This window comes from Strigops habroptila, chromosome 11 (assembly GCF_004027225.2).
Source record: "Strigops habroptila isolate Jane chromosome 11, bStrHab1.2.pri, whole genome shotgun sequence".
NCBI classification, from domain to species: Eukaryota; Metazoa; Chordata; class Aves; order Psittaciformes; family Psittacidae; genus Strigops; species Strigops habroptila.
The window spans coordinates 14,824,519-14,831,842 of NC_046360.1; the positions used below are offsets into that span (position 1 = coordinate 14,824,519).

Here is a 7,324-nt window from a genome sequence, read left to right on the forward strand (position 1 = left end):
TGGAGAACTCTCTGGAAGACACTGGACCTGGACAGAACATAGAGCATAAGGACATGCAGAAGAACAGCTATGGAGCCAGTCCTGCCCTGGCTCTTTGGGGAAATACAGAGTTTTCATAGCAGCGTTACTGGCATGGTGAGAAAATCAACTGTCTGTGCAAAAAGAGCAAAGGACAAACGACGAGTGTGAATTTGATGTTAATCACTGGGCAAATGTTTGAACTTGCTGAAATTTGTCAAGCTTCATTTGGGCTGTTCCAAAGCCCAAGCCCTACATCACAGAAAGAAGCCAGCACAGATTGCCATGCTTTGCCATTCCAGGCAGAGAAGCCAGTTCCCTCTCTGCAAGGACAGGTATGGCACCAACAGGTAGGGTAGGACCAGTCAGTTCCTCCTGACATTGGACATCCCCATGTCAGTACAGTGCTCATGCTCTGAACCATTCCCACCATGGGGAGATATGATCCTGGGATTTTGGTGAGGGCCAGAAGAAGATTGTTGTGTCCCGGGAAGGATCATGAAACCTAGAGGTGAGGCATTTACAGTTAAAGTAATTCTCTAGTTTCCAAGTCAGTCAGGAGTGTTCTTAGGAGTATCCCCATCCCTACTTTCCCAACCCAAAAAGGTTGACCAGCGCTGGCAGTTCTGATGATTCAGTCCCCAGAGAGCTGTTATTTTTCTGCTGCCAGAGTTGGGGGATTACACGAGACGCTCAGTCTTGAATGAAAATCATATCAGAGCCAAACTTGTGACTGCGGAGAAAAGCTGGAAACACCATTCTGAACAGCTCCAAGAAAAAAAAAAGTAGAAGACAAATAAACAGAGCTGGAGTTTATTAATTTTTAAAATCTCATTATTTTTGGACAGCATAATGTTTTCTGAGACCTGAGTCAAGTGTTCTGGGTGCCGGGAGTTGGTGAGGGAGCTGTAGAGTGTCTCAGTGCTCTGCTGCCCACGTTCATTGCAATCAGATAATGAGCTATAGACAGGCTTGTCTCAAAGCCACCGTCCACGGTGTCTGTTCCCAGACAGTGTCTCTGCTATGCTGCTGGTGCATGTTATTTTCTTAGTGTGATAGTGTGCTTGACCTCTGCAAAGAGGTTGTAGAAGGAGTGGAATCAAAAAGTGCGGCACATCCACACACTGAGCATCCCAGAACCTGAAATTAAGTGTTAGAAAAAGGAAGTTGTTGGCTCTTATCCTGGCTCACTTGGTGCCAACTCTGCAGCCCCACATCCCTCCTCTAGCCTGAGCCTCGCAGGGGAGCAGGTCAGGACAGGACCTGGCATTGCTGAGGGAGCCCCAGCCCCGGTGCGAGCAGCAGGGCCGAGGCACAGCAGCACAGAGCTGATGCGCTCCCCATCTGTGACTTGCTGACAAGGACACACAGTGGGCTTCCTGCTGTGACCCGATGCTGTCTGCCAGGCTGTGTGGTGGACAAACACCATCAGCGTCTGAAGAAGACCATGAGCAGCCCAAAGGAGCAGCGGCACAGGCAAGGCACCGCAGTGTGTTCAGACACAGCATGCAGGAAGTGCATCCCTTACCTCACCCAGAGCATCCCTGGAAGCAGTTGAGCTGGCAGAGCTCTCGGGTAGATGTCCTCAGGTGACAGCAGTGAGTGGGATGACTGAGACATTGCCACGCTGACATGAAATGAGCTTATTCTGCAGTCTCCATCTCCTCTCTCAAACTCATGCCCTGGTATGAACAAGCAGGAAAATGAGGAGCCTCTTCAGTGGGAACTGCCCTCAAGGCTGGTGTAGCCTGAGCTCTCCTGTGTCATGCTGCAGCACCTTGCTCACAGGTGGCTCAGGGTGTTTTGCTGGAGAGAATTATTCAGTATACAAGGTACCTGCTTCTATCAGAGTCTGTTGAATGCATCAAAGGGAGGGGTGAATGGTCTTCAGTGACGGATGAAAATGAACTGGAGATTATCACATGTGGAGCACTGTGCAATTTAAAACGGGGTTTGAGGTGAGCATTAACCAGTTGAGCAGGGAGTCAGGATTGATTTATAGGTAATTTCTGAAAGAAAGGTGCAGAGAAGGCAGAGAAAGCTGCACACTTCCCACCTGCATCGTTGTGCCCAGCAGTCTGCCTGGTGCAACCAGGAGAGCCAGGTCCCTGCCCACCACTCATGTATTGGTCAGGAAAATGGGCTCAGCAGCATCCTGTCCCAACCTGGTGCTGCTCACCCTCATTCTGAGCCAAGTCGTGTGTCTGCAAGGAAAGGCAGGAAGCCCACGGCATCGTGGTGTCTGTAATGGCAGTGAAATAGGAGCTCCATATAACCCAAGGCTGCAAAGCATAACTCAGTTTGTGACATGAAATTTAGCAGCCAGGCCATGGCATCCTCTGTGTGTGTGTCTGAGCATGATGGCAGTGTAGCCATGTAAGTATAACTTTTGTCATTCTAGTATAAAGCCAAAGGCACTTTATTGACCTGACAGTGAGGAGTCTCAGGACTGGTCTGGTCTTGCCTTGGCCTGAGTTGCTTTTAGCTTGTTTTAACAACTGCCTTCAGCCTGGAGAGGAGAAGGCTCCTTAAAGGGGAGACCTTAGAGCAGCTCCAGTGCCTAAAGGGGCTACAGGAAACCTGGAGAGGGGCTTTGGACAAGGGCCTGGAGGGACAGGACAAGAGGAATAGCCTTAACCTGCCAGAGGGGAGATTGAGATGAGCTCTGAGGCAGAAGCTCCTCCCTGTGAGGGTGCTGAGGTGCTGGCACAGGGTGCCCAGAGAAGCTGTGGTTGCCTCATCCCTGGCAGTGTTCAAGGCCAGGTTGGACACAGGGGCTTGGAGCAACCTGCTCTAGTGGAAGGTGTCCCTGCCTGTGGCAGGGGTTGGAACTGGAGGAGCTTTAAGGTCCCTTCCAACCCAAACCAGGCTGGGATTCTATGATACTGTTTTAGCTAAACTCTCTACACACCGCGGATGTTAATGGTTTAACAGATCCAGGTTGTCATGCATAGTGAGAAGAGCCCTTCATGTTAAGTCAGGCTGTGGGAAGCTACCGTGCATCTTCCAAACTCTAACTGGGAGTTGATGAAGATAGAGCATACAAGAATAACACTGGGGCGTCCCAGACTGAGGCAGAGGAAACTCCACCGTGTACATCAGGCTCCTCCCAGCAGAGGACTAAGGATGCTAGTGGCTCTCTTTGCCTCCCATCACCTCTCTGTCTCAGGAAGCCTGGCACATTGGGCCAGGTCTAAGTACACACAGACCCAGAGGACATTGAGAGTGAGTGCAGCACCAGAGAAAAGGACAGACATTGGGGAGGTTTTTGTATAACAATTTTGGTTATGTTACTAAATAGGGTTTTCTGTATGAATTAGATGACTTGCACTATTAGACAGCCAAAACAGTAACCAGACTTGGCTCTGCAGGTATGGTGTCTTCCCTTTTGCCCATAATGAGAGTTTTGGTGTAAGAGTAATCTGGAGGAGGCAAGCAGACCCCGAGCCCTGGGAGAATTAGAGGGTTTGTCCCCTGAGGTCTGTTCTCCAGCTGCCAAGCCTCAGTCCTAGCTTCTCCCAAGCTGTCCTGATGCTGGTGGGTATCTGCATGTCTTGGGAGCTGTTTCTCCAGCTACACACTTTCAATAATTCAGCCCATACTCATTAATATTGTATTGGCAGTTCACAGCCTGTAGCATCTTGTCAGTTATTGACTAAGACAATATTGCAGTACTGCCAGGAACAACCCCAGCCTGGCCAGCAACACTGCTCCTGCTTGGGCAGTGGCTCTGATCGCCATCTGCTGAATGAGCCTGGCAGTTTGCAGATGGTTTGAGAGTCTTCTGAGTTAGCCTCAATCAATTTGGGAATTTAGCATCTCTGCATCATTCCGGACACCCACATCTGGAAGTGAACTGGTCCAGACTGGACAGGTGAGTCCATGAGCATCCAGCTGTGTGCTTGGATGCATCAGCCAAGATGAGTGTGACTGGTTGGCCCAGTAAACATGTGGGCTGCACCCAGGGCTCTCATCTCTCACAGGAACGTCTATGTCTCACCCTGGACATCACAGCATGTGTCAGCTTTGGCTGCAAGGACCAAGTTTCCACCACCTTTCTTCAGCACCATTTACCAATGTGCTTAGGAAAACGTCTCCCTTGCTTCTCCCCCACTCACCCCTCAGCATGAGCTGGGAACAGGGTCAGCTCGAGCATTCTGCAGCTCTCCATGCTCCAGCCTAACTCCTCTCTCTGCCTTTCTGCCATTTCTAGAATACACTGGCTCTGAGTGACTGATTTGGGTCCCGTGCCCGGAGCTGGCAGCCGAGCCCATACTGCAGCTGGTGCAGGTGGAGAGTTGTTGGCTCAAGCCAACAAGGTCATGAATGAAGCACTGTTTTCTTTGAAACATCCTGAGGCTGCTACTTACAGAGCATGGAAACGCTGGGGTTTGCAGGGCAGGCCCAGAGCTGGTTGTGTGCATGGGCTCCCAGCGTTCCCTACAGCAAGCGCCTGGAAACACTTCAGCAGGAATCATGGCTCTACTGAAGAGCTGGGGCTGAGCAATCAGAACATCTCCTCTTTGAGTATCACTGTCCTGTACTTCACAGCATGGTCCTTTGGGGAAGGATGGTCACCATTGGCGTGGTTGGCTGATACACTGAGACTGTGATTTCATTTATCCGTTACAAAACCTGGCTGTGAGTATTTGTTAATTGTTCCCACCTTGCTTTCAATGGCTTATGCCTTTTTTTTCACCCTATGTCTCCCTAATTGCCCTTCCTAGAGCTGGGTACAGCTTCAACTCATTAGAGCTGGAAGGGGAAGGAGGCAGAGCAACCCTGTTGTGGGACGAGGACTGTGGGCTCTATTGGGGGGTGCATTGAGATGTTCAGGCCACACAAACCCCAGGAGAGGCAGTTGACAAAGATGACTGTCTGCCACAGCTCCCAGGAAACCCCCTACCAAACACTGTCTCCATTCCCTAGGGCCAAGCTGGATTTAGTGGGAGAGTAGGGCAGAGTGATGATCCCTTGCCCAGAGGCTAAATCATGCTGTGGTCCTGCTGGGTGTCTGACCTTCACCTCCTACCACCAGAGTGATACACCAGGAAAAAGCAGCGAGCAATCACCTTCCCATCCCATGCCCTTCCCCACCTACCAAACCACCTTCATCCCTGGTATCCAGGGCACCTCTGCCCATGTACCCCCATGTTCACAGCACACACACTCCAATGGAACTATGTATTTGCTAAGTGATTTTGGACTTTTTGTCACCATTCTCCAGCACTGCTCCTCTGCCACACGCGGCTTGTCCTGCCAGCACTCACCTGCTCTGATCCTGGTCACTAGCAGTGGTCCAGCAGTGAGGGTTCAGACCTGGCTGTCACAGGCTCCCCATGCTGCTGCCGGAGCTGGCAGCGATCTGACAGCCGCATGGCACCAGTTCACCTGGAGGAAGAACCAGTGGTTGGACCTGTCAGGAATTACCTGCTCCACACGTCCCTGGCAGAAGCACGATAAACCATGTTGTAGAGCCCAGCACGTAAGGGTTGGGGATTATTTAGACAACACAAACAGTTCATGTCTCATGGCTTGTGGTAGTTTGGCTGCAGGAGGGAGCTGAGCCATTTCAGGAGGGCACGCAGGAAAGGAAAGGTCTCACAGGTCCTGAGTGGTTAGAAACTTGCAGATTGCCAGAGATGAAGAAGTTGTTTGTCTTTAGCACAGAGGAGATGAGCTATTTATAAAATGGATAAGAGACTTTGTGATGGGTGACTTGGTTGAACGGGACCACATGCAAAGGATGAGGAGAAGGAATTGGCAGAAATGCTGGGTTCAGCTCCTTGTTTTACAGGGCTGTAGCCTGAAACTGCTGTGGAACACCAGCTGGAGAGTGTCCCCAGTACAGATGGTGCTGCCAGTCTGGCAGATGATGTCCAAATTACAGCCAACCAAACACAGCAAGCAGGAATGAGAAGTGTTCATGAAACCGTAACTCCTTGAGGGCTCAAGGCAGGTTTGTGTGTCCTGTTCCCCACCAAAGAGCATGTGGTTTTCAGAACAGGGCACCAGAAGAGGGGCATTTCGGTGCCAGGCTCTCCAGTGGCACAGGCAGAGAGGATATCTCCTCCATGCTCCTCCTGAGCATCCTCCGTTACCTGGTCATGAACATGTGAGTTCTTCTGGCATGACACCTTCACCATCACCCCACCACCACCTTCCACAGTGCAGTAATCTGAACTGTTGGCTAGTGGGAACTCAAGACATAGTAAAACATATTTTTGCTTTGTAAAAGAAACAATTCATTCCCATCACCCTATACTGATCTTAACATGGCCTATTGCTTGGGTGGTCTTTGTCATGCACCTACCTGGAAGTAGTTTTATTTGCCTCCAGAACTTCAGGGAAGCTGTTGAATAAGCACTGCTCTGCACCCTGAGCTGCAGAAAGCCTGATTTTCCAGGAACTTCTTTTGTGTGGTCCGTTAGCCAGTTCTTATTCCATCTATCAAGTGCTTGACTGATGCAGTTTGGTATTCATTTCAGCCGGGTTTCCTAAGGAAGCAGGAATTACATGATATTACTGCCTGTCAATCCTGCTGTTGCCACCTTCCGTCAAGTTCAGCTTAGAGGCAGAGCTCATAGAGGTACTGTATTCTTACAATTACCATGAATGAATGTAACCAGACTAGAGGAAACCAACCCAAATTAGTACTCTGCTGAGGAAGGCTTCCTTCAGAGATGAACCAAATCAGTAGACACATGAGGAAGCACGCAGCAGGCAGCCACAGGAAACCAAGCACAAGTCGTTTCTGCTGTCTGTGGAGCTGTGTTTTAAACAGAATACTCCGTGACAGTGAATCAAACACCCAAGAAAATGTTAAAGCCATTCACTTTGAGAAACAGATTCAGCTCAGGTAAGGAAGTGCTGCTCCTGGAAAATAATAATGATAAATAAATAAATAAATAGAAAGAAGTCGTTTCCTGGGCTGGGGAATTGAACTGGCAGAATACAAACCATTCAGCAGTAGCTCCTATAGCTGCACACAGTATGAGTTCACTGGCCCAGTCTGCCTCAAATCTTGGTGTTAACAGTGAAAGGATGCCACCAGACTGGAACATGCAGGCTGGCATGGGGTAGGCAGGAACACCTCTTTTAGCAGCAAGGTTGACTTATGCCACCTTGAAGTGAAGCCCCACTTACCCAGGGCAGTCCTGGAGTCACCGTCCCTGGAAATGTTCACACACTGGGTAGATGAGGCCCTCAGTGACATGGGTTAGTGGTGGCCTTGGCAGTGCTGGGGAACGGTTGGGCTGGATGATCTTGAAGGTCTTTTCCAACCTGGTTGATTCTGTGATTCTAT

At 50.0% G+C, this 7,324-nt stretch overlaps 1 long non-coding RNA gene across 1 annotated transcript; it reads right to left on the reverse strand.

Annotated features, from left to right (window-relative positions):
* Nucleotides 1-815: 815 nt before the first annotated feature.
* On the reverse strand, nucleotides 816-6,840 carry LOC115614771. Its single transcript, XR_003993841.1, has 4 exons — nucleotides 6,332-6,840; nucleotides 5,289-5,409; nucleotides 1,547-1,700; nucleotides 816-1,158 (listed from the first exon to the last, which is right to left on the reverse strand). It is a non-coding gene; the product is annotated as an uncharacterized LOC115614771 (long non-coding RNA).
* Nucleotides 6,841-7,324: the final 484 nt, after the last annotated feature.